Raw genomic sequence first — 16,433 nt, forward strand, 5'->3', positions numbered from 1 at the left:
ATCATGTTTTTCAATAATCTGTTTAACCGTTCAAGTTTTACGTAACGAATTTTGGGAGGGGGGGGGGTTGCTTTTGTAAAACGTCACGATGCGGGGCGGGGATTAAATTACGCGTTATTGTTAATACTTTTTTCAACTTACACCCCATAATAGTAACTAAAGAGTCACTAGGTGGTCACGAAACGTTTTACTTTACTTGGGTACAGAAAAACGTTACGGCGAGTTACATGGGGGGGGGGTCAATAATCTCCAAAAATTGCGTTACGTAATACTTGAACACTCCCTTACTGCTTTTCCATAAAGTTTTATGAATTAGGTAGTAAAAAAAAACAAAATCATTTATTCACATAGGTCACAATGTACACTTATGAACGTCAAAAAAGAAATATATATTAAATGCTTCTAATTTTACATTAACTGCCAGTTCTCAAATCAAGGGCGTAGTACGGAGGAGAAGAACTGGCAATAAACTCTCCGCCACTCTTTTTAATCGCCAAGTTTTTTGTTTTACACAACATTTGTAAGGAGCTGCAACCATTACACCATGTTCCACATGATCTTTAGTAATCAGGTAAAAAAGTAAAGGTTGTCTTAACAGATAACTTTTTGCATAAATTTATTAATATAATATGTATATAATAAAAAAATATGTTTTGTGTTAAAACTCGTGATATTCGTAATATTTGTAATAAATACGTTTTGCCACTCCTTTTGGTGCCAAGAGACCAAATTACTTTTTCAATCTGTTTTTGGATAGATGCGGTATAGAATGTAAAATTATTTTTAGGGCGCATGCAAAGCTTTTAACATCATATCTATTTATTACTCCAGACCCTGTAAATACTTTACATAAAAAAACATCAGTGGCGCTACAACCTTTTGGGCCTCAGATTTCTGAATCTGTTTCATGATTATTTTGCAATTCAATAGGCCTCCTGGGCCTAACACACGCCGTCAACTTTTTGGGTCTAAGACATGTCGGTTTCCTCACAAGGTTTTCCTTCGAGGAAATGTTAAATGCACACATAGAAAGAAAGTCCATTGCTGCACAGCCGGGGATCCAACCTACGACCTCAGGTATGAGAGTTGCACGCTGAAGCCACTAGGCTAACACATAAAGACACCAGAAAACCATTGAGGCTGAAGAAAGAGGTGACATAATCTTATATTTTACACGATATCTTAGTAACTACAATTCTTCACTCACTCACACACAGCATCTTCTGTGTTTACCGCGTTCAGAGAATTTACTCGTAAATCAACATAAAGCTTAAAGTAGACTGTAAAAAGCTGTAGTCAAAAGCGAGCAAGCTATAAACCCGATCCTAACGATAGCTTTAATCCATTTAAGCCGATTGAGCTTAAGCTGCTTACATCCACCAATGGATTAAATAAAATAATTAATAATTTGATCATAGTTTCCAACAATATTAGCTACACAGCTTTCCTATGTTTTATTATAGCTTGCCGGCCAATCGATATGTGTTTTTAAATTTATATGTAGTAAATGTCAGGAAAAGCTGTACGTACTTATAGTATATGCAATCAGCACGAGATAACTAAATGTATGTGAGGGTGAGACCTAAGTGTTGTTCCCACGAGAATGTAAGTGTGTGCTCCTATTTCACCATGCCTTCTGCTGATAGAGGACAAGTCTTCAAACTCAAACTCAAACTCAAAATATCTTTATTCAAGTAGGTAACCAAGTACACTTTTGAATAGTCAAGTTAAATTAATCGTAAATTTACATTTACTACCAGTTCGCAAGTCAAGGGCGTAGAGCGGGTAAGAAGAACTGGCAAGAAACTTTCCGCCACTCTTTTTAATCGCCAAGTATTGTCATACAAATTGTTTGAACTGGAGCAATTCAATCCCAAGGATTAGGACCATTTAAGTAGTCCTCAAATTTATAAAAAGCTTTGTTGATTAATTTTCGTTTAACGAGGACTTTGAATTTATTTAGTGATAATTCTCTAATTGCGCTTGGGAGTTTGTTGTAAAAACGAATACAATTTCCATATAAGGAGTGGTTTATCTTTTGGAGCCTGGTTGGTCGTACACTCAAATTAGTTCTATTTCGCGTATTATACTGGTGAAAGTCACCATTTGTTTTAAAATCGTTTATATTTTTTTGGACATACAACAAGGCTTCAAGAATATATTGACCAGATAGTGTCATAATATTTAATTCCTTAAACTTATTCCGTACCGACTCCCTCGGAGAAACACAACAAATACCCCGAACAGCCCGCTTCTGCAGCACAAATATGGATTGAACCTCTGCAGCAGCACCCCACAATAAAATGCCGTACGACATAACGCTATGAAAGTAGCTATGATACACAATTTTAGCCGTGTCCTCATCAGTAAACTGTCGGATTTTCTTTACTGCATATGCTGCAGAGCTCAGCCTATTCGAAAGAGTCTCTATGTGTGGGCCCCATTGGAGCTTTGTTTTTAATTTATTTTATTATTATTAATTACTTAAGATGTCATGTGGAAAATGGTGTAATGGTTGCAGCTCCTTACAAACATTGTGTAATAATAATAATAATAATTAAGCCTCATTTATTCCTTGAAAAATTTACAAAATATACACACACACACACAAAATACACAAAATACATACATATATACATATACACACATCATATATATATATATATATATATATATATTCGGTTTTTTTCAAGGACCTCTTATTGAGTATAGGCCTCCTCCAATTGACTCCATCTCTCTCTGTTTTGAGCATTTTTCTCCCAATCCTGTCCACCAACTTTCTTTAGCTCGTCGGCCCACCGTGCAAGAGGGCGACCACGCTTTCTTTTTCCTGGTGGCCCTTTCCACTTTGTTACCCTTTTTGTCCATCTGCCATTATTCATTCGAGCGGTATGGCCCGCCCATTTCCACTTAAGTTTTTTGCAATAGGACAGTGCATCAATAACCTTTGTTTTGACAAACAAAGGTAACAAATTTAGTTTGTTTGTTTGTGTTTATCACACAAACATTGTGTAAAACAAAAAAATTGCAATTAAAAAGAGTGGCGGAGAGTTTATTGCCAGTTCTTCTCTTCCGTTCTACGCCCTTGATTTGAGAACAGGCATAAAATTATAAGCATTTAATATGTATTTCTGTTTGAAGTTCATAAGTGTACAGTGTAGCTAAATGAATAAATGATTTTTATTTGATTTAATTTGATAATAACCTAACAGATCCCTAAGCCCTACAGATGAACCCTAACACATAAATAGGGAATATATAAATAAGTACGGCTTGTACCAAGAGACCTAAGGTAATAAACGGATCCCTACGGGTAGGTCCAGAGGTTGAAGGTAATAGGACTTTTGAAGACATCGGGCTGGCTCAACACGATAATTACTAGTGGTGTAAATACCACTTAGAGAGGAAGCGAGAAATGAAAAAGACAGAGCAATATTCAATTCTGATTTATCCTTATAAAAGACTACTTACACATACATAATATTACTCACAGGAGTAATATATTATGTATGTGTGACTCTGTCTGTCAGCTATTAAATTTTGCAACAGCCACGTGAGCCGTATCAGCAGATTGTCAATGTTAAAATGAAATCTGAATAATACATATTTAAAATCACTTGTGTGAGCTGTAGGTGTATCGCATCTTCATCTAATAAAATTTTGAACCCCACGTGAGCCGTGTCAGCAGTTTGACAAGGTTTAAATGAAATCTGAACAATAAGTAAACTACTTTTTGGTAATATGCATTGTATGAAGGTGTTTGAATAGCGCGCGATAGATTTCCAATGTGCGGAAAACACTTGCTCCAATCGTCCGGAAGTTGATATGTCAAACTTTAAAATCGGCGATTGTATGTCAGTGACAGAAGGCCGAGTTTTATAAAGAAAATGTTCTAGTTTCAGATGTGATTCGTAATAACACATGTATATTATGCTTAGCGTTGTAATAAATTCGACTAATAATAGTAATATACAGCGTAAAATGAATTTCATATCTTGGTATAATATAAATATAACCGTCGTAGTAAATTTTTATCTGTATAAATTTTATTTACAATCAAGTATACGTAAATATATTTGATTGTAAATATGTAAAATTTTCTTAACCTACAAAGTAATAATAAAAATAATTAAAAAGAAATCAAAACAAATTTAAAAAGTTTGGTCCCTGTAGCAGTGTACCTTTAACGCTGGCAGCATTTCCTCGCTGTATTGCGATACTTATTCGTTAAGCCAGGAAAGTGGCAGCTCTGGTGTCACCGGTACTATCTACTAGGCGCCAACTTAAATCTTTAATAAGCGCCTGTGCACATGAAATTTTTATCTAACTAAAAATATTGAAAAACACAGCAACCACTAAAAATGGGTGTCTATGGGCTGCGATGACTCTGCTTTTTGGGCGTGCCACAGGCTCGTTTTCCCCCTATTATATAAAAAAAAAACATAGACTGTCTTTGTAAGTACTTAACACTCACTTGGGTGAACGAAAGATATTATTATAAAACGTTGGTGTGCACAGAAGGCAGACTAAAAAACAAATGATCACGAAACAGATATATAAATCCTCAAAAGGTTTTAAGCGCCACAGATTATACCTATAACACCTATTTAAAAAAAAAATAGAAACGATTATTCCATAAAGAAATCTAGATGATCCGACAAAGTCACGGGTAAGACACTATTGTATTGGGAATCTTGAGGTTCGAGCCGAAATGTTAATGCATTTCATACCTCTGTGGTTTTGGTTCGGCGCGTCAGCTGTTTCAAGATCCCAGAACATCAAACATGTATTTGGTTAGAAAATATTTGCAATTCTAATTGTACGCTTTAGTATGGTTTGGTTCTAGGAATCGGTAAAAGAAATATACAAATATTTTAAATGGAATTAAGCTGACAAGCTGATAAAAATATGATTTTATCCCGCACAAGCTTCTCTAATGGTACATTATTACCTGAGAGAGACTAAGATATGGCGTTCAATTAAGATATCTAGTAACTTGGATCTCTTTATGACGTGAAAAAATTACGTACTTGCAACTATCGACATCCTTTTTGGTCCTTACAACCTTCTGAAGCAAATAATAGGTATTTAAAACTTAATTAACTATTAATTAATTAGTTATTATTAAGTTAATTTTATAGTTATTTCTTATAGATAAGTAACATTATTATATAACTACCAATTGCCTAGGTGCCCGCACGCCTTTTTAAATTCAACATGTCTACTACGATGTTTTATGTACCACTCCGTATGATTTTCGCAATAGACAAACAATTATATATCTTTACGCAAGCACTTTACACTGTGTGACCCAATAGTGTATTATTTTGACAGGTTTCTTTCTTTCTGTAATAATGGATCTATGAATTACAAAAACTATCAATGAATCTCTAACTTTAAATGTATGAAACATATTCATAAATTCTAAACCACACGTATTCCAAAGTGGGAGCATAAAACACTTCAAACAAAGCAGAAAATTACCGCCCCGCAGTTTATGGAAGTTCGCAAAGGGAAAACGAATGAGGCTTCGTAAAAAGGTTCTAACTTTTCCTCATAAGACATATTTATGAGCTTTTAGCTGTTATTTATTAAAGTTTTAACGCGTTAATTGAGCTTTTAAGGCACCTTATATCTTTATAACAGAAAGCTTGTAATTAAGTAAAATATTATGATTTTTTGGACTCACGTTAATAATTTATTTGCTGTCTAATAAACATCAATAACAAAATATTATTAACTAGTAATTATTCTCTCTCTATTAACTTACTACTACTATGATATATTAATAGAAAAATCAATGTTATATTATCATTGTGTACGTTTATTTAATGTTACATACAGTAAATAATTGTTATTCAATTTCAACTACTACTGCAAACACGGAGTAAATAATATACAAATCTCTAAGGATGTTGAATAATAAATGTTATCTGTGGCAAATCTTTAATAGTGAATTTAGTAATGTATGCGGGAGCCACAATACATTGACTATGCAGGAGAAATCCTGTATGTTCATGTGATTTAGACAGTATTAGATTTATCCCAAGCTTATCATATAAAAATGTTGTTGTTTTGAAGATGCTACTGAAATTCACTTTAGTATTATATTTAGTACTAGCTGGCCTGGCGAACATCGTACCGCCTAACATGCGATTCTTTATTATTTTAAATACTTATTCTGCTATTCGGGACACCGGTCCAGCTAGTAAGATAAAAAAAAGAAAGTTGATAAGACAACAAATACATTATGTCAAAAAATAAAAATTTACCTTCCCGGAACCCCTCCACTAACACTTGAACTTTATGCTATGTTATTAAAGTTCAAATTGACTTTTAAGTATTATTACGAATATTTTGTATGGGAATATAGAAAAGTGTTGTTTTTAGACTTTTTCACTCAATTTTTAAAAATTTTCTCTCCGTAAGAACCATCCTCGTACTTGAAGGAATATTATAAAAAAAGAATCAGACAAATTGTTCAAGTCGTTTTCATGTTATATCGTGACAACGGAAAACGGGTTTCAATTTTATATATATAGATTATATATTCTCATATAGTAATGGAAAGCAGTATATTCGGGAATTAGGACGAAGTATGACAACTGTCTGAGAAAGTTGTCGACACACGGTACCTTCTTTATAAAGACATTTAATATGTTGAATTTGAGGTATAAGATCCAGGTTTAAAATCGCACAATTATCTACTAGGATAGGGGGGGATCAAGTCCATGGCCACACCAACCCCCGGCAGAGCCTGTGTGCGAAGCCTGTTTTCCAGTTTTATATACTTAGATCATATTTTCATAAGTAAAACCAGTTCGCTTCCGGTTGCTTATTCAGGGAGAGCAACGGGATCATCTTAAATTAAAGAAAGACAAACAAAGTAAAACTGACACTATGTAATCAGTGCATAGTCAAAGCTGATGTAGGGTCCCGGTGGGATCACTTCTTGCTCTCTGGGGAGTGATTCAGCGCAAAGTGGGCAGGGTTTAAGAAGGTAACTTCAGCAAGTCCTGCTCATGCCTACTTCCCGGGCAATGTTGAAGCCACCGTTCTGATCTACTAAGATAACCCTACTTTTATACAACAAACAATTTCATTCATTTTTAATATCAAAACAAAATTTCATACTCCATTTTAAATATTCAAAGCAACGCAATTCATAGTTGGTCTATGGGTGACATCTTTTATTTAAAAACGAATTAACGTGACGCGACACGGGAAATTCAATTCTAAAGTAAATACGTAAAGTACTATTTTGCTTTTGCAATTTGTTCTTTAAACGTTATTTACATGCAAAATAACTCTCTTGGGACCCCTTCGGACCCGGCCTTCACGGTACGGTTTTTAAATATCATATAAGTAAAGACATTTCCTGGTCGGCATCTTGTATGGTAGGATAAAATGATTTTAAATGATTTACTAACAGGATAGCCTGTTAGTAAATATGCGTCGGGTTGTCTCTCTCCCTAAAATATGGCGAGGGGGCCGATGGCTGGCCATGCGTCATGCTCGTGAACGGGTGCTGCTTGTGGTGACTGGTCGTACTTGAATTCGTGGGTTCGGTGATGTTGGTTATTTTGACTATGTATTTGCGTGTTGTTCCCACGAGAATGTTAAGTGCGTGCTCCTATGCCTCCTGCTGATAGAGGACAAATCTTTGTTTTTAATTTATGTTATTATTATTAATTACTTAGAATGTCACATGAGACATGGTGTAATGGGTGCAGCTCCTTACAAACATTTTGTAAAACAAAAAATGGAGATTAAAACGAGTGGCGGAGAGTTTATTGCCAGTTCTTCTCTCCCGCTCTACGCCCTTGATTTGAGAACTGGCAGTAAATGTAAAATTAGAAGCATTAATATGTATTTCTTTACTGACGAGTCATAAGTGTACATTATGTTACCTTTGTGATTAAATGATTTTTTACTTTACTTTTATGATTTACTACTAGTCGTGGTAGTAGGAAACATTTGAATAAATCAGCTGAAATTTCATAAATTGTTACTAAAGTCTTCATTAGTTTTAAGCCTCAAATAATGTTAAGTAATTTTACGAAGAAAACATTTGTAAGGCTAAGTAGGTGCTAATAGGGTTTCTCCGTATTACAACATGCCGCAGGTGCGTTCCGGACCTTTCGTGAGGAAAATGCAAATTTTCCCTGAATTAAATAAGTGACCTGAAAAAACAAACCCCAGTGTATTTTATGAACAATTTAACACGTGTTAAGCTTAAAATTACAGAATTTCTAAGGAGAGGAAACTGGTAATTGTTATAACAACTGTTGAAACCCGTTAATTCGAAACAGGTTATACAGGTTATGCGTTAATTGATGTTGCAAAATATAAGATTTACTTTTTATACAAAACTGCCCTGCGGGCTGCGATTCTGTAACTCACTTTTCGAACTCACACAGCGGTTTTCGCATCGGCGGTCGCTCTCAAATCAGTCGTGAAGCAGTCATATTATGATTTGGCATTCTGATAAACAATAAACTACAAGCTCCCGCCTTTTCAGAATGCCAAATCATAAAATGACTGCTTCACGACTGATTTGAGAGCGACCGCTGATGCGAAAATCGCTGTGTGAGTTACAGAATCGCAGGGCAGGACAGATGTTTGGCCACAATCCCAACTGATATTATTCATTTAATTTTACGTGGAGGACACGCCTATTTAATCGCCACTTAAATTTACCCATATTAAACTATCTAAGAAAGGTGGAAGGGGGCAAGAAGTTCCACTTCATTTGGTGTGTTTATAAGAAACGACGAACCAAATCGTGCTGCAGCACCTGGGGATGTCAACAACGAGTGAAACTCCAGCGTGCTTCTAAATAAGCGTTGTTTGAAAGGGGATGACGAAATCAGATTGTGTTTCATGGAGCATTCTTGTGGCTTCTTCCTCAATATTATGATATTGTTATTTGCTGATATAGTTTTTGTATTTCTAGTCTAACTTTATAGATACACAAATTATAATGTCTTATTATAAAAGAATAAGGAAATTTTTGTAAGTTCGTTCCTCAACTTAAATAAAATCTTAATATATATAAATTACGTGTCACGTTGTTTGTCCGCTATGGACTCCTTAACTACCGAACCGATATCAATCAAATTTGCACACCGTGTGTAGTTCCAACTTAAAAGATATGATAGCTTACATCTCAATTTATACCCGCAATATTATTTTATTGCAAAATATTATTTTATTATTTGATATTATACAATTTTAACAGATGGCGCTGTGTTGAAAGTACCAACGTTTCACATAAGCTACAATTTAATGACATAACCACCAAAAAAAACATGGTGGTCCCCATGACTGGTGTTCTCCTACCGTTTCCCTTGAATAGTTTGCTACTATGTAATATAACAAAAACCTTAGCCACAGAAACGCTTAGCCGGTCTGCTAGTAAACTATATTTCATACTTAAACGTATTTCAATTAAAATACAGTTTGTATGTTACCGCGTAAATTCCCGAAGAGATGGTGTCATTAAATCTGATGTCGTGGTTGTTGGCCAGCGAAATGACATCCATGTTTATGTGATATAGGCATGGTACTTAACACCATTATACAGATGATACAAAAACATCTAGTTAACGTCATGTGGTTTTATCAGATTGTAAATTGAGAATTTAACACGGGCTGGTCGATTTTTTTTATTATTTATATTATTTCTTATATATTCCAGATAAAACTACTTACAAAAAGCACTCCATTTACTGATTTCTACTCAGTAGTAAATTATGTAACTCACAATTCTCTCAACAGCTTTTTAGCTCGTACTAAATTTTACAAACTGGGTCATAGACTAACGGGCCGCTTTTTTCTCAAACTACAGGTAACAAACAGAATAAATATTCAAACTCAAACTCAGAATAACTTTATCTATATGGGTAAGTACACTTATGAACGTCAACGTCATTATATAATTACTAATTAGTTCAAATAAAAGATTGCCCACCGTGATGTCGCATCTGTCAGATCTATGTCACTGTCAAATCTTTCTTTTGACAGGTTAAAACAAGTGACGCATCGGACCAACAATATTTGTTTATCAATACGTTATAACCAACCAAGAGTGTCAGATTATTCACCTTTTCAAATACTCAATTAGAATGCGTTTATCAGTGCTTTGAATTCTAAATCGTAAACTATAATGATTTTTTTTGCGGTCGTTGGGTGATACTGCGTGCGTTGGAATGTTTTTCTCTAATAGGTGGGAAATTAATTTTGCTCAGGTTCGGCTCAATAAAGTATAAAAGAAAATACGCACTATTAAAACAGAGAGCCATACTTATGCAATGAAGAATACTCTGAAGACTTTCTTTTTATTTTTGGAATTTATTTTTTTTTTCTGATCGGCTGTGGGCCTCCCTGTGCGTCTCCTAGGACTTGGACCTCGGCTTGGGTCACTGCGAGGTGGTAAATCACCTAAAGGCAGGATGGATGCTCAATGGAGAGAGCGAAGTGCGAAGTAAAGGTTAAGTTCCTTCTCCGGTGAAGGCGCGTTTTTATCCTAGTCTGACTTAAATTTTGCTTTGAAGCGTGGGTTTTAATTTGGCAATATGCCGTCATTTTTTTGTCGCGTTTTACACACCATCTGTTGTAATAAATAAATAAAACGATCCATTTAGACATAGGGTGAAAGACATCGTAAAACAAAAACAATCCGGACATTACAGACCGCATGATAATCGAACGTATCTTATGATTTCTTAAATGTTATCCCTATGAGATTAACCTAACCTAAAACGTGTATAGTTATTATCTATAATATTATTTATATATTATTACAAAGACCTCACATCTGTATGAACCCGATAAACTCAACGCTACGGTTAACATATATATGAAAAAGGCTTATGCGAATATTTCAATTGGCTTTTGTGTAAGGCTGAAATATAGCGGAGACGTTGCAAAAATTATGCTGGCTTGAAAATGTATGTTTCGCGTAAATATTTTGTACTTTATTGGGATATTCCGTCGCCGCCTCTGTCGCCGAAGTGGTTCTGCAGGGCATGGAACTCTTTATTCCGTTTTCTGCGGTGCCGATCGGTGGCAAGTCTCAGCCCTGGTTCAAACGATCTTGCAAGGTGGCCTCGCGTCGAAAGCGAGAATGCTTTAAAGCATGGGCGGAAGCGGCGAAATCTCGTGATGCCAATACCAGCGAACTTAAAACAGCATATAACTCAGCCTCCAGGTCCTTCAAACGGGTAATCACTAAGGCAAAGTCAGAGCACATGGCCAGATTTGGCGAGAGATTGGCCCAACTCCCATCAGGGACTCGAGCCTTCTGGTCTCTCGCCAAAGCTGTCCATGGGAATTTTTGTCAGCCCGCCATTCCGCCACTGCACAGGGAGGATGACTCTCTGGCCCACACTGCGAAGGAGAAGGCCGATCTTTTGGGCTGTCTCTTCGCGTCCAACTCGACTTTGGATGACCGAGGGAGATCACCACCGACCATTTCGCGGTGTGATTCTTCGATGCCGGAAATCACATTCCGGCAACGTGCTATCCGCAAAGCACTATCTTCCTTGGACATTCATAAGTCGAGCGGGCCGGATGGTATCCCCCCAGTTGTGCTGCGTACTTGTGCTCCTGAGTTGGCTCCGGTCTTAACGCGCCTTTTCCGGTACCTGTACTCGCTCGGCACTGTCCCGAAGTGCTGGAAGACCGCTTCAATACATCCGATCCCAAAAAAAGGCGATCGCTCTGATCCGTCCAACTATCGCCCAATAGCTATAACCTCCTTGTTCTCCAAAATAATGGAAACCATTATTAATAGCCAGCTCTTGAGGTATCTAGAGGGCCACCAGTTGATTAGCGATTCTCAGTACGGCTTTCGTCGTGGTCACTCAGCTGGTGACCTCCTTGTATACCTTACCCATAGGTGGGCAGAGGCAATTGAGTCCAAGGGGAGGCGCTGGCGGTAAGTTTGGACATAGCGAAAGCCTTCGATCGGGTGTGGCACAGAGCACTGCTCTCGAAGCTTCCAGCCTATGGGCTACCCGAGAAATTATGCGATTGGATCTCCAGCTTTCTGGCCGATCGGAGCATTAAGGTCGTTCTCGACGGAGCATGTTCCGACCTTAAACCCGTGAACGCGGGGGTCCCACAAGGCTGTGTTCTATCCCCGACCCTGTTTCTTCTGCATATCAATGATATGTTGCAACTTAGCAACATTCATTGCTATGCGGATGACAACACTGGAGATACTCTTTACACTGGCCGGGCAGGTATTTCTCGGGCAGTTGTCGATGAGTACCGGAACAAACTTGTGTCTGAAGTCGAAACTCTACTACGTGGAGTCTCAGACTGGGGCAGACTAAACCTAGTCCAATTTAACCCCAAGAAGACACAAGTTTGCGCGTTTTCCGCTAAAAAAACACCCTTTGTCGCTACTCCTCTTTTCGAAAACACTCTTCTTAAAGCCACAGCCAGCATTGGAATACTTGGCATTGACATATCGAACGACGTTCAGTTTCGCGGTCACTTGGAGGGAAAGGCTAAGTTAGCCTCCAAAAAGCTTGGTGTGCTCAGCAAGGCGAGGCGGTACTTTACTCCGGGCCACCGCATGCAACTATATAAAGCGCAAATTCGGCCCCACATGGAGTACTGCTCTCACCTCTGGGCGGGGGCTCCCCAGTACCAGCTCCTTCCACTTGACCGTATACAACGCAGAGCGGTTCGAATCGTCGACGACCAATCCCTCTCCGAGCGGCTTGATCCTTTGGCGTTGCGTAGAGATGTGGGGTCACTCTGCATCTTCTATCGCATTTACCATGGAGAGTGTTCAGAGGAGTTGTTCGGATTAATACCTGCAGCTGAATTTCATCATCGGACGTCGAGACAGAATACGAAATTCCACCCGTATCACCTCAACGTCCGCCGTTCCACAACTGAGCGTTTTTCAAGGCAGTTTTTGCCGCGCACCACTACTATGTGGAACCAGCTGCCCACTGAAGTATTTCCGAACCAATTCGACTTAGGGTCCTTCAAGAAAAGAGCGTACCAATTCTTAAAAGGCCGGCAACGCACTCGCGAGCCCTCTGGCATTGAGAGTGTCCATGGGCGGCGGTATCACTTAACATCAGGTGAGCCTCCTGCCCGTTTGCCCCCCGTTCTATAAAAAAAAAAATCACGATTGTTTTCGAGAATATTGAACCCTAAGCCGCATAGGCGCTGAACGAATTTAATTTATTTTGTTAAATCAGATTAAAAACTAGTATTACGACGACATTTGGTCTTTGGCATCAGATCGTTTCGTTTTTTTTTTATTTATTGTTTTAATCTAATTTAATGTTAAGTGATATAATCATTTTAATTGTACTATATTTCTGTACTTGCAACGAAGTATTAATAAAAAATAAAATACCCATGCCCACTTTGCCAGAAGGTTGCAGATGCGTTGCCGAGCATAAAATCATTCGGCTGTAATCATTTGTTTTTTTTAATTGGTAAGTAAACGATCAGCTTTCTGTGTATGACACACGCGACGTTTTGTGTTTAAGGCATGCCAGTTCCTCATGATATTTCGTCCACATTCCATAGAAATTCCATTGGTACATAGCAGGGGTTCGAACCTACGACCTCAGGGATGAGAGTCAAACAAACTGCTTTAATTATTAGCAGGTCATACTTAAGTATTTGTTACTTTTTTAGATGTTTCGTCATTTACTGTATATATGTAATAAGCTTACTTCGATTTCAATCTTCATTACTATGATACATAAGCCCTCGAGAGAGGGTGGGGCTTGATTACAAAGCTTTCAGGCAACTCCTCAAATTAGTAATTACGTATTTTCATTACGTTCTACTTGCGGTATTTGGAACCACCCCATAACTTCCGTGGATAACATCGTGGTCCTCAGTAATGATAATTATAAATACTTAATCAAATAAATTAAGCTAAAAATTACCTAATAATTAAACTTAGATTATAAAGACCTGACCTTCCATCCAAACCAAATAGAAATTGACACTAACAAAGAAAACGTAGTTTTTTTATTTTTATTACAAGATACATTATACAGGTCGTCCCATGACTATGGGACAGCAAAGGAAAGTACCTTAAATATCGTTGATAGGATTTTTTGTTAAAAGAAGATTTTATTTTATTTTGGAAAGTAAGTAATAATGCATTCAATGATTTTCTAAAAATTACTTTTCTCGTCTGGGAATTGAACCGACTCAAATCTGGAAAAAAACCCTTATTTTTTTGATGCCAATCAAGAGAATGAACAATAACATATCTTCTTAAGTAACATAGAGGGGCCTCAAAGCCTAGCGGTCTTATTAAGTGGCAGCTAGGTGAGGGGTACCGGGTTCGATTCCCGGTTCGAGGGCAAGTTTTAATTTAATTTAAAATTTGTTCTCGGCCTTTGGGAGGGTTGTGCGGTACCGGGCGAGTGCTTAAACCGTACATGGAGGACACGGTCGAATTTCTAAAGACAAGCACGAATTATAAAAAAAAATCCTATACTTGACGCTGAATCCTATACTTATATATAAAATTCTCGTGTCTCAATGTTTGTTTACATACTCCTCCGAAACGGCTCAACCGATTCTTGTGAAATTTATACATATTCAGTAAGTCTGAAAATAGGCTACTATCTAACCCCTAAGTGATTTTTGTTAAATTTATTTATGATCCAACATACAAAAATACATACAACCCTTAATATTCACTTCTCTGCGATAAACCAGTATTTTTTATTATATTGGATACATAGTTATTTTTATTGAACTAAAAAAAGGTTTCCTCGAAATAATATACATGGCAAAACAACGTTTACGGGGTCAGCTAGTATATTTATATGTAGTAGTATATCAAACACTCGTTTAAATACACATAACGGTGACATAAACTAAAATAATATTTAAATAAACTTGTGTATCTCCCGCAACTTTGTAAGAATATCAGAAAAGTTGACGACAAAAAATTCTTCATGTTGTTAAAAGCTTCTTAATGTACGCTCCGGACACTATAAAAAACTGGCTGTTTTGCAGACTCGTCACTTAGGACCGTGCTTAACGCACACATCGCGTTACTAATTTTTATTTGTATATTTGTTTCATGATTATGTAGCAATTCAGATATTATATTATGTTCATTAATTAAAATGTAGAGGTGTACGGTTTTAAATCATACCATCATCGCACATATATAAATATATATGTATGTATATATATATATACACATACACACACACACACATATATAAGGTGTTTTTTTTGTAAATGTTGCAACATCTTATGCAATGGAAAATAATAATTGTTTATTAAGCATAAATTGACTCTACGTTTTAAGACCTGGCAATTCGAAGTGGTGGGTGACGTATGACCTGTAACTCAGGTCCTCTTACCTTTAACAGACATCAGTCTGACACAAACATTTCCTTATTATTAATAACTGTTGCTTTATCTTATGCACTAGATTATTATTATTATCGCAATAATACATACACAAACTTATCTTATTAAGAGGAAATATTTTGTATGGTAGTAACTCAAAAAGTTCTGGACCAAAGTAAGCTGTGAATAGACGAGAAAGGTAGCGGTTATCGTATAAAGATACTCAATTTTTTTATCCGGAAAATGTTTGCGATAGTTTTTGAAGTGTAAATGAAATAAATATCAAAGATCTTAAATCTTGATAGATTATTCATGAATTACAGTTTAAATCTAAAACAATTCGTCCTTGTTTAAATATATTTCATACACACATCTCTCTGTTTATCCTACTCAGTCATACCATAATTACAATGAAAAATAAAAGCCGGAATTCTGGTAATTTCCTCCACTCGAAGTCGAGAAATGACTTGGGGCAAACATAATTCTGCTTTGATGTCAAAATGTGTATTTGAATTATTTTGATCTTATACAAATTGTTCCTTTAATTGCTTTTATCTTTCGTCCTCTCGTTTTTGATTAAATCTCTCATCTATAACTATAGTTGCACTAAACACTTATCTGTCTCATAATAATTTATTTTAATAAGCAAGTAGGTGTTTTTGTGTCTAAGGCAAGCCTGTTTCCTGACGATGTTTTCCTTCATCGTACGAACGAGTGTTAAAGCGCACATAGACAGAGTTCATTAGTGCACAGCCGGGGTCCGAACCTAAAACTTCTGAGATAAACACGCTGAAGCCAATAGGCCAACATTGCTCTTTTTCTCAATTGCATATTAATACATTGTTGTATTTGCCATCGAAAATATGCAGTTTAAAAAAAAGTCTTTTAAAAAATAAAAATTCACTAAATATCGCTATGAAGGTGGCTTAATGTAGATGTCAAACATTAATTTATAATAATAATAATCCAACAACTCCATACAGTTTCCATCACATTAAAAATATATTTTAAACTCAGTGAAAACATGTGCCATTCCAATTTTATTTTCCGCCAAAAATGAAGTTTTA

At 36.5% G+C, this 16,433-nt stretch overlaps 1 protein-coding gene across 1 annotated transcript in view; it reads left to right on the plus strand.

The window, feature by feature from the left end:
* LOC125056501 (amphoterin-induced protein 1-like) overlaps window positions 1-16,433 on the plus strand; it is a 119,308-nt gene that overhangs the window by 32,159 nt on the left and 70,716 nt on the right. The gene's annotated exons all lie outside the window — the stretch shown is intronic.

This window comes from Pieris napi, chromosome 15, assembly GCF_905475465.1.
Source record: "Pieris napi chromosome 15, ilPieNapi1.2, whole genome shotgun sequence".
In the NCBI taxonomy this organism is placed as follows: domain Eukaryota; kingdom Metazoa; phylum Arthropoda; class Insecta; order Lepidoptera; family Pieridae; genus Pieris; species Pieris napi.